We start from the raw sequence: 10,876 nt of genomic DNA, 5'->3' as shown, positions 1-10,876 counted from the left end.
AGATAGATAGATAGATAGATAGATAGATAGATAGATAGATAGATAGACAGACAGACACAATAGCCATTCCTTCTGCCTCCTAGAGGTATTTAACACAGAGGACACTGCAGAGCTATGGCCTCTGTGTGGTTTAGAAGCATTGGGGATGATTCTTTTGCCTAGCCAGAATGAGAATCATCTATGTGGAAGTGTTGAGAAACAGAAGAGGAAGGAAGAAAGATGCCAACCTCACCCTCAGTGGGAACTTGTTCTGCTTGTCACACAGGGACAGTAGAAGACATGTCCTGGTTCCAGTGTGCAGAGGCACTGTCTGGGAACACACTGCAGCATTTTAAAAGCTTGGCCACTCAAAAAAATGTTCGTACATTCATGTTCATAATAGCCCCAAAGTAGACGCAACCCAAGTTCCCATCAACAGATCAGCAGGGTAACAAATGTGGTATAGAGACCCAATGGAAGGCTGTCCAGCCTCAAAAGGAGTGGCATGCTGACACGTGCTCCCCTGGGGATGAACTTGGGGATTTACACTGAATGAAATAAGCCGATCACAAAAGGAGAGAAATGACTTCCCTTGCATGACGTCCCAGAAGAGGCAAAGCGGTGACAGAAGCTGAGTGGAGGCTGCCAACGAGGAATTGACGATCAGGGCTTCTCCTTCAGGGTTTTCTGCAGCAGGTGGTGATGAGGGGGGGACAGCAACATGAAATGTGTACTGAAGAGTGGGTATTCACACCATGTGCATTTTAATGCAACTAATATTAATGTCGGGTTAGCAAGATTGACCTTATTTTAATATTTTAGAGGAAATTATGAATAAGAAAATTTAATAATATATTTTTTTTTGAGACAGGGTTTTTCTGTGTAGTCTTGACCATCATGGACTCACTTTGTAGATCAGGCTAGCCTCAAACTCATAGAGATCTACTTTCTTCTGCCTGCCAAGTGCTGGGATTAAAGGCATGCACCACCACTCCCAGCTAAAAAATCACGTCTTAGTGTTTAGACATGCTCGTTTTTCTCTGTGTGCATGGAAGCACACACCTCAGATCTTGTTTTCCCTGGTGCTTGGAAGCTGGATTTGCACTTGAACCTGCCTTGCTCTCATACTTGTTTCTTACAGACTTTGCTGCAATACAGGAGGGGTGTGCGAGGTGATTTTGGGGTCTTGATTTCTGAATCTACCTTAGATGTTAGAGACTCAGGTCCTTCTAAGACCCTACAACCAACCTGCCCTGTTACCTTTGCTTCTTCATCAGCCAAGGTGCCCTTCGGGAATACACAACAGTCACTGGCAGAGAACTGCAGCTGCGTTCCCGAAGAAGATGCAGCCATCTCCTAGACAGCATTCTTGTTCCTCACGGAAAGCAGCGCCATTGTGCACCCACGCCTCTCTTGGGTGGGTGTGGATTGCCAGCAGGACAGAACTATGCTCTGTGGTATGGGGTGGGGAGAAGATGGGGATGGCCACCTTGAGGACAGTGCAGTGTTACGGACAGACTTCTCAGGGCGCCTGCAGGCCTTACCTGAGCAGAGGAAGCCAGTAGGCCTCAGGGGCATGGAAGGAAGCCTCAAGTCCAGCCCATCTTTCCACCTGCCAAGTGCCACTGCCATGTCTAGCAGTGTTGGGAGGAAAATCAAGTTAGGCGGCCTTTTCCAAATACAATGATATGTTTAATTTCTCTCTGGGAAACAGTGTCTAGCTACTGCACTACATGAAATATGTTTAAGATCTGTTGTGTTAGAACAACCGAAAAAAAAAAAAGAAGCGCGCGTGCACACACACACGTGTGTGTGTGTGTGTGTGTGTGTGTGTGTGTGTAGTTTCCACATCTACTGCAGTTTTCTCAGAGCGTTCAGGTTGTTTGAATTTAGTTTTCAGTTGTTCAGCATCTCCTTGCCAGGGGCCCGCTGATCAGTGCCCAGCAACCAGCCTGCTCGCCTGCCCTCCCTCCCTCCTACTCTCTACCCCCTCCTCTATGTCCATAGGCTAGCCTGAACAATCCTCTTTAGGAAAAGCAAGATAATGGATGAAACCGAGGGGAGTTGAGGGTGTTGGTTTGCTTGGTGTTTGGAAGGGAAGAACCTGCACACAGTAGATTCCGCACAGCTGAGGAAGCCTTGAGGAATCGTTCTTCCTCAGACTGCTGCCTTATTGCTGAGGATCAAAAGCCAGGTATGATCTCACTACCCCTTGCCTTTCAGGGATCGGGAGTTGCAGGCCATGTAAGACTTGGGTAAGGAGCCTGCCCAGGTGTCTCATTTCTGCATTGTGTTGCCTCTTTTAACTCCCGTTTCCTTCCTGACTCCACAACTTTGTAGCATGACAACAAAGTTCTTCCCTCTCCTGCCTTCGTTTTACCACTTGGAGCTCTTGCGGATGCAGAGACCCACTGTGTTGGTTGTCGTTCTCATTGCCATGGCAGGACACCTGACAGAAACAATGTAAGGGGGGCAAGGGTTTGTCTTGGGTCACAGTTGCAAGGGCTTCAGCGTGCCACAGCCCAGGAAACAAATGGACATGGGAACTGGTTATGTTGAGTCCATTCTCAGGAAGCAGAGCGCTGAATGTCTGGTGCTCAGCTAGCTTCCTGATTTTCCACTTTTTAATCAGTCCAGGATCCCAGCCCTGGCGTTACCACATTCAGGGAAGGTCTCTTACCTCAACTAATCTTCTCTGGATAATCCCTCATAGATACACCCACAGGTCTCTCTCCTAGGTGACTCCAAATCCAGTCAGACTGACAGAAATGGTTACATCACACCCACAAAGAGGACTCTAACTACAGCTTGCAGCTCTTTCTTCTTTATCTGGCCAACTAAAAAATAATTGTGGGGTTTGGCCCCTGTTTAAAAAAAAATCCAGAATCAAGTGTTGCTAAGCATATCTCCCTTGAGGTATAAATGGAAATGTCCCAATCTATGCTGTGTCCAGTTTCTTGTTGAGAAGCTGATGACTGCGACCCTACTGCTTAGCTTTGTCCCTGGGTGATGACATAGAGTAAGACAGGCTCCCCCTTAAATGACTAGGAGGGCTTCTCCATTGGAGTCCTTGGGAACTTCTCTCACACATATGCAAATTGTTGTATGTGAGGGGGTCTCCAGAGGTTATTTCTAAGACCCTTAGAGCGGTGCATTGTCTAGTGACTGGAGTCTGTTGACATGGGGAGGAAGAGCAAGGGAGCTGGCCTTGAAGAACATTCTGTGACCTTGGGTGAGCTCCCATATGTTGTGGCTGTCATGAGAATCTAAACAGATAGATGTGCAGACAGAAAGTACCCTGCTTCATAGGCATTAAATAAAGTGTAGTGCTGTATCCTGTACTCAGAATCAGTCTAAGATGTGAACCAGACTCTAAGGACCTAGACAGCACTCCCGAATTGATAGTGCAGTTAGATATGTTGAAATCCTGTAATCCCGATAACCTTTGATTTCCAAAGGAAAGGGCATTGCCGAGAGTGGTGCGAATTCTATGCATCAGTGCGTTGGTATGCCAGGTAGAGTGCTGGCATAGCACAGGCAATTGGCACAGGCCTTGCCTCAGCTTGTTGTGGGATTGCAGGTGTGGGGCCGAAAGGGCTGCATGCCCACCCTTATTCTGTCGGAAAGCTAAAGATGTGACTTACACGTTTTATATTTTTTTGTCTTCCCCCAGCCCTTAGGTGACATTTTAGCGTACAAATTGGCATCAGTCTGGTCGACAAATAATCCATATATTTTTGTCTTTTTGATATGTGTTGGCTCTTGAAATCCTGAGAAGTAGCTATACCGCCTATTCATAGTTGATCAACCCAGACAAATCATTTTTTTCATACGAAAATAACTGAGATGATGTTCTTAGCCATTTGCAAATATGTTGTGATTTTTTTTTCCCATTCAAATTATAGGTTCTTTTTGTGGTATCTTTCTACAGGGCACAGCCCTTCCTGGGACTGCTAACAGGAACTTACTTCTTGGTATATAAGAATAGCAGTGTGAAGTTTGGTGGCATTCTGCTAGATCACTGATACAGGAAAGGCAGATAGAGGGTGATTGGGAGCCCAGTCGGTGCAGGCTCCCTACTGCTTTCTTGTCTCTTGAGTTCCCCACTTGCTCCTGAAGGTGGTCATCACTGTGGTTTACAGCAGACCTCGTTTTAATATTATGATTGGTGAGGGCACTAGTGAAATAAGCTCCTTATTCCTGTCCATCCACCCATCCATCTATCCATGCATGTATCCATCCACGCATGCATCCATTTAACAAGTGTTGACCAGGAAGGCTGTGAACTGTGTTTCCAGCCTGTATTGGTGATACAGCAAGTGAGCAGGGCTTTACAGTCTCTCTCTGCCTGGAGAGGAGGGCAGAGAATAGAGATCTTGGCATAAGTAAATAAGAAATTTTGATGTTTTAATGAGTGACAGAATAACTTGGTAACTTAAAATGCTGGCCAGAAAAGTCCCTTCTGGGATTCGGAAGACAAGAAGGAACTAATCTTGCCAAAAAAAGAAAGAAAGGGCTTTTTCTGAGTGAAGGAACAGAAAGTACAGAGGTCCAGAGAGGCAGGACAGCCATGCTATGTGTCAGAAAGAAAGAAAATAAGATACAGCAGGAATGAAGAACAACTCTTAATGTTGTCTACCGTAATGGGATAACTGGGGTGACAACGATTCACTGAATGCTCAAAAACCGGCCAGTGAAGAGTATAGTACCCAGGGTGATAGGTACAGCCGTCGTCCTGATCTGACCATTACACACTGTACATCTATATCGAACTGTCACACTGAATCCACATAACTATGTACAATTACTGTGCCAGTTAAAAATAAAAATGTCTAGCAAGAAAGGGGGAAGCAAGGACTGGAAGGCAGCACGCTGAGTGGAGAGGCTAACAGGGGAGCCACACTGGACACAGGGAGAGGGGAGAGCATGGCAGGCAGGATGGTGGCCTGGTTACTGCTGCCGCCTTCATTGACAGCTCATTCTGCCTGTGGCTTAGGAGATGAGCTTGGCAGGGCCCTTGACAAGCCATATGGGAGGCCAGCTGCTTGGGAGACATAGAGGCTGGCCCCAACTGCCAGTAGTGGATGTGGGGTAGATGGACGTGGACATAGCTTTTCCATCATGTGAAAGAAGACCGCTGCTCCGGAGGGAAGTTGCCAACACACACTGGTCTGGTCTGTGGTGCTTCTGAAGGCGTCCAAGTGCTGGGCAGTATGGCTGTTGGCCCAGGACGAATGCCACTGATGGGAGTATGGATGGAGGAATTGTGGGGTGGACATTCTCACTCCCGGTTGATGGCAATAGATTGCATTTTAGTGTAGCTTGACCATATATACAGAAGGGTGAACAATGTTCCATCCATTTGCTTCAGCAATTCTGTAGGATTTATGAAAATAATCCAGAGGGTTGGATTGAGGAGACAAAGGGAGAAATGATGTCACTATATTTTAATTTATCAAAAGTGAAAAAAAAAATACCGAATTTCTCTCCTGGATTGCAAAAACATAACTACCAATCAGAGGTTACCTGAAACTTCATTGATTGGAATGTTTTGGAAGGCTTACTCATAATGGTGCCACATTTGGAACAATTTGGGTTTGTTTTTTTTTTTTTTCTATTTGTTAGTCCCTTGGGAATTGACGAAGTTAGGATGTACCCACGTGAAGGAATGCCACGTCTCTTTCAATGGCCACGCGGAAAGACGTGCAGTGACATGGGAAGATGCTCAATTGGATTGCTAAATGAGACAGTAGATTATAGAACGTTGATTAATATGATCTAAATTTCAGGGCACATATGGGTGTAGATGAGAAACTATTTTAGGGAGTCCAAAGGCTATGTGCTGGAGTTCAAGAAACAAAAGGACAGATTATTTTGTTCTCTATTCAGTCCCGCTATATTTCTACAATTTGAAAATTTGAAATAAAATGGAATAAAAGAGGAGGGGGTGGAAAGATAGGTCTGAAGTTGTGAGCACTGGCTGTTCTTCCAGAGAACTGGGGTTTGATTCTGATACCTACACGGTGGCTCACAAACCATTTGTAACTCTAGTTCTGGGGAACCCAGCACTCTCTTTTGCCCTCCATAGACACAAGGCACACAGGCACACATATGATGCATAAACGTACACACAGGCAGAACACCCATGCACATTTAAAAAAAATAGAAAAAAAAATGTGTTATTTAAAAAAAAAATGTGATGGGTTCTTTCTATACCTAGAGGTGAATCTGAATGGGAGCCTCCGTGGCCTGTTGCTTGGCTGGGCTTCACAGAGAGCTGCACAGAAGTGGAGCAGAGAGGGGTGCTGACAACTGAGGGAGGGTGAAGGAAACAGGCCCTGTTCTCCTTTTAAGGGGTCTGTTTGCTTTTAATGGACCCTGGCTGTTGCAGCCCTCAAGGCCCTGACCTGAGAGTTTTAGCTGGACATGCATAGAAATGCGAAGAACTCAGCAGGCCCACGCTGTTTAGAACCTTGAGTTGTGCGATGCCAGGGACATCCTGCCTGCCTACGGGACCCAGTGCCCTGGATAGTATGTCCACATGAGGATGTCTAAAGGAAGAATCCTGCTCTAGGGAGAAGCTGTGTAGAAATGAAACTGGAGCTGCGGCAGAAGACTTGGGCAGCCGGAGAATCCTGGGAAAAGGAAGACAGAACACCCTTGCCTGGCCCACCTTTGCCATTTATTTTTCTGAGGAATCATTGCTCCAGTGAGGCGTAGAAAATACCTTCTAGGCCAGTTTCAGACAGCTGTAACTTCGAGCGGGCCAAATACCTATTGGAAAGGGTCCTGTTGGTCCCCGGTGTCCTCTGACCCTAAGCAGGAACTGACTTGCCATTTGAACTTGCATCCTTGCATGCTGAGAAGGTGTCAGTTGTACAGTTTCTTCTGATGAAGCGTTCACTGTCTCTCCTGAGATGCATGGCCCTCCCGACCTTCCTGTTGGTAGGTTGTCGAGAAGGATATTGACAAGGGTAGCACCGTCATTGACTGACATGCTCTCTGGGTGAGTGCCGTGTGCCCACTGGTTTACATAAATCATCTCTGTCAGTAGTAGCAATCTTGCAAGGCTGAGTATAGCCGTGCCCATTCACGTTTTTAGGAGGCAGGTTGTGTCTTTGGGTCACAAAGCTGAACAGTCATAAATGGGGAGGGGGGCTACATCCTTTTACCTCTAGGGCTTCTTCCCTAAACTCCTCTGCATTCCTGTCTCTTACTAAAGCACTTCTCTAGCACTAGGGGCCCTTTGGACCTCACGGTATGACCGTGTGCCTAGTCTGTAGCAGCTGAAAACAAAGAAGGCCTGTCTCCTGCCCTCAGGAAACATACTTGTAATCGTTTAAGGTAAGGATCACTTCTCTGACATTGCCATTTGGATTACAGCTCGGGCTCCTGCTTGCTGGCTGATTTCTTAAGGCCCTCCCTCCGTGGCCCAGTCTCATTTCCCTTCTGTAGATCCACTTCTTCAGGGTTCACAAACTGCAAGCTCTGGTGGCTACAAGTGATCTCTGTGAGAAAGTAGGATTTCCAGTTCTCCAACCATTGCTTCTCTGTGAACGAGTCACAGGGCTACATCTGTGGTCTAGGGCTCATGCACCTGGCAAAGAATCTAGGCATCATTATCCAATGTTTTCTGAGACCGAAGCTCAGAACACAACATGTTCCCCTCTGCATGGCCCCTCACCCCTCACCCCCAGCCCTCTGTATACTTGTCTTCTCATGGTGGACAAGTGATGGTCAGTCCCACTATGCTTTCGTGTCAAGGAAAGAATGGAGTGACAGCCCTTTGCCTTGTGTTAAAAGGTGACTAAGTGCTTATATGGCCTCACCTTGACATCTTGGGCACTTGTATGGTTTTGCAGTCACTTTTGGATTAAGCAAGGATAACTTGGCTTCCTTTCTATAAGCATGCAGCTCAGAGCTGGGAATAATTAAATTATAAAGTGCCTTGGGTGCAAAGATAGGAGGTCTGGTGTAGGCACTGCCCTGCCATTGCCAGTGTTGTCACGAGGGGGTGAAAATGTAATGTTTGCTTATTGCAAAGTGGTTTTCTGATGCTGGGTTGAGAGCAAAAGTATGTACTAGAGCCAACTGTAAGTGCTATTTTTCTTCTGGCACAATTTATAAAGTGCTTTTTTTTTTTTTTTTTTTTTTTTTATAAATCATACCCAAATTTTGCAGGACTGGAGAACTTGAATGTTTGGGGTTGTGGCTTTTTGGACTGAACGAATAAACATTAGCTTTCCAGAGTGAAGAGCACGAGCCTGTCCAGGCGCCATTTCTGATTTGCTTTCTGATCTCATGTGCGTCACTTCACCTCTGCTCCTTTGTTTCTCCATCTGCGAGATGCTGCTCGCTTTGCCAGGATATCTTCAACATGAATAAGATAATGTGTGGAGCCCTTTCATCTGCCGCATCATTAAAAAGCATTTATTCAGCAGTTATATGCATTACACAGGGAGAATGATAAAGGCTGGGATTCCTGCTTTGCCTACAGTACTATGTTCCAATGTCTTCTTTTAAAGGAAGCAACTAAGGAAGTAGTGAGCAATCATTCAAATGTTATGTTCCATGTTACACAAAAACTGACAGCATGAATTATTAACCAGAACTCATACTGAAAGGAATTTGCTCTTGTCAGAGAGTACACAGAGAAATTGCTTAGGAAGTTCTCGTGTGTCCAGGACTAAGTCACACAGGGACCTTGTTTCACGCAAATGAAATTGCTAAATGTTACCCACTGAGGCATGAGCAAGGAGACCCTAGTGGAGGAGGAGGGAAGGGGAAAGCTTTTTGGAGAATTTGCCTGGGATCTTGGTGTTCTGGCTTCTGCCGCTGGCTTAATCTCCTTCACTTCAGCTGAGACTCAGGCAACAGTGGCTTAGGACTCGCTTTCATGAAATAGCAGGCAGCAGATTTACTGGTCTTTATGGAGCTGTAGGACTTATTGAGAATGAGAGCCAAATCAAGCTGGACCTGGATAAAACCCCAGAGAGCCAGGAAGACACAAATGCACCCACTGAGCTGTTGGAATGGCTTCCTTGTCAACAAGACACTTGAAAGTGGAGCCCTGGAGAGGAACTGAGATAACTTGAAGGGGATAGATTTCCTTTGGCTCACAATTTGGGATGTGTCAGTCCGTAGTTAGTTGGTCCCGATTGCTTTGGACTTGTGGTAGACTTGGCAGGGGCATAAGGTAGAGGAAGATGCTTACCTTATGGCTAGGAGCCACATAGAGGGAAAGACCAGCATCCTACAGTCCTCCTTAAGGACCAGATATTTACAACTGAATATGACTCACCTTTGATAACATTCCAGAAAAAATATATTCTTGTACCTCAGTGTCAAAGTTGGGAACCTATCTAGTAACGGGTCATTTCTCATAGTCAAGTGGCTCAGCTATAGGCTTGCGATTAGAGACCTGAGTTTGGATCCCAGCTTCACTTTTTTTCCAACTTTGGCCATGTCCCTTCACCTTCCTGGGTGTGCAGAATGATGCTAATGATGCTTTCCTCCAGAGAAGGTGGTGCACACACTCAACTCATGGTGAGCCACTTTTGTGGTCCTCTTCTCTCTCGCCCTCTTAAAGAGCCAAAGGAGCCTCTCCCTAGAACCTTGTGATGGAGGCCAGTGGGTGACATGTGGGTGAGACATCTTGCTGGTGGCTTTGCCATTTGCTCCACTAATGTCTAACAACATATGTTAAGTGACAGTTTGGTTTTGGCGAGACATACAGGTTGACGCCCAGATTGAGCATGTTAATCCAGGGCTTGAAATCTGGAAGGTTCTGAGGCCATCACAATGCCACACGTGGAAAGTTGCTGTAAAGCTCTGATCTAGATGCCCTGAAACATCTAATAGATAGATGTTAAGGAGTTTTTCTTTTTTAAGTTGCAGGATTTTCTCTTTCTTAATAGATTTTAAAATAACAGGTATATCTTACAGTCAGTGAACCTGGTTCCTTACTCTGTGTTACCTGCCCACTGTCCATGTGGCACACTGACATCTGGATAAAGGAACAGTAGAGGAAGAGTTTCGGGGTCTCTGGGAAACATTTACACAAGGAATAAAGGACCCTCAGTATTGCATTTTGGTGTAAGAGTTCAGGTGGCTCCTTTTCTCATCCTAAAATGCCTTTGCAAATCTTTTTACAGGAGACTCTCTGTCAATGTATTCAAATTGGGCCTTCTATCATCTATCGATCTATCTATCTATCTATCTATCTATCTATCTATCTATCTATCTATCTATCATTTATTGTTTTGAGACAGGGTCTTACTATGTGGTTTTGCTTGGCCTGGAACTTGCTGTGTAGGTTAGGCTGGCCATGGACATAGTGTCAGAGGAAAAAACATAGTGTCAGAGGAAAAAACATGGACATAGTGTCACAGAGATGCACCTGCCTATCCCTTTTGAGAGACAGGATTAAAAGCATGTGCCTGTGCCCAGCCTAAGTTGGGCTTTCTTACAGACATTAATTCAATGCTAACTGTATCTCAGGTGCGGTATTAATCACTTGGTATATATAAACAGTTAACACAGTAACTCCATGAAGTAGATACTTCTTATACGCTGATGAAGAAACCTAGGCTTGGGAGTTTTGCCCAGACCTTGAAGTCACACCTGTTCTGCCGCAGCGTCTGTGATCTGAACTGCCCTCCCCAATTGGTTCATGACCAGCCTCAAGTCTGCAGAATGATCCTTGAATCCTCAAATGCCACAACATGGGGTCAATGTGATTTGCAGCCTAGCTCACTGGAGAAGGCTATAGATTTTAGAAGAAGGGAAAAGAGGATCCTGGCAGTGTGCTGAGCCTTTGGTCTCTTTCCCCTTTCCCCTTCCCTCCAGCTGCCTCCTTCTATCTTTTTTCCTCTGACACTATGTTTGCATGGCCCCT

This window comes from Psammomys obesus, unplaced genomic scaffold, assembly GCF_907164565.1.
Source record: "Psammomys obesus unplaced genomic scaffold, mPsaObe1.curated_primary_1811, whole genome shotgun sequence".
Classification (NCBI taxonomy): Eukaryota; Metazoa; Chordata; class Mammalia; order Rodentia; family Muridae; genus Psammomys; species Psammomys obesus.
This window is presented reverse-complemented; position numbering follows the sequence as displayed.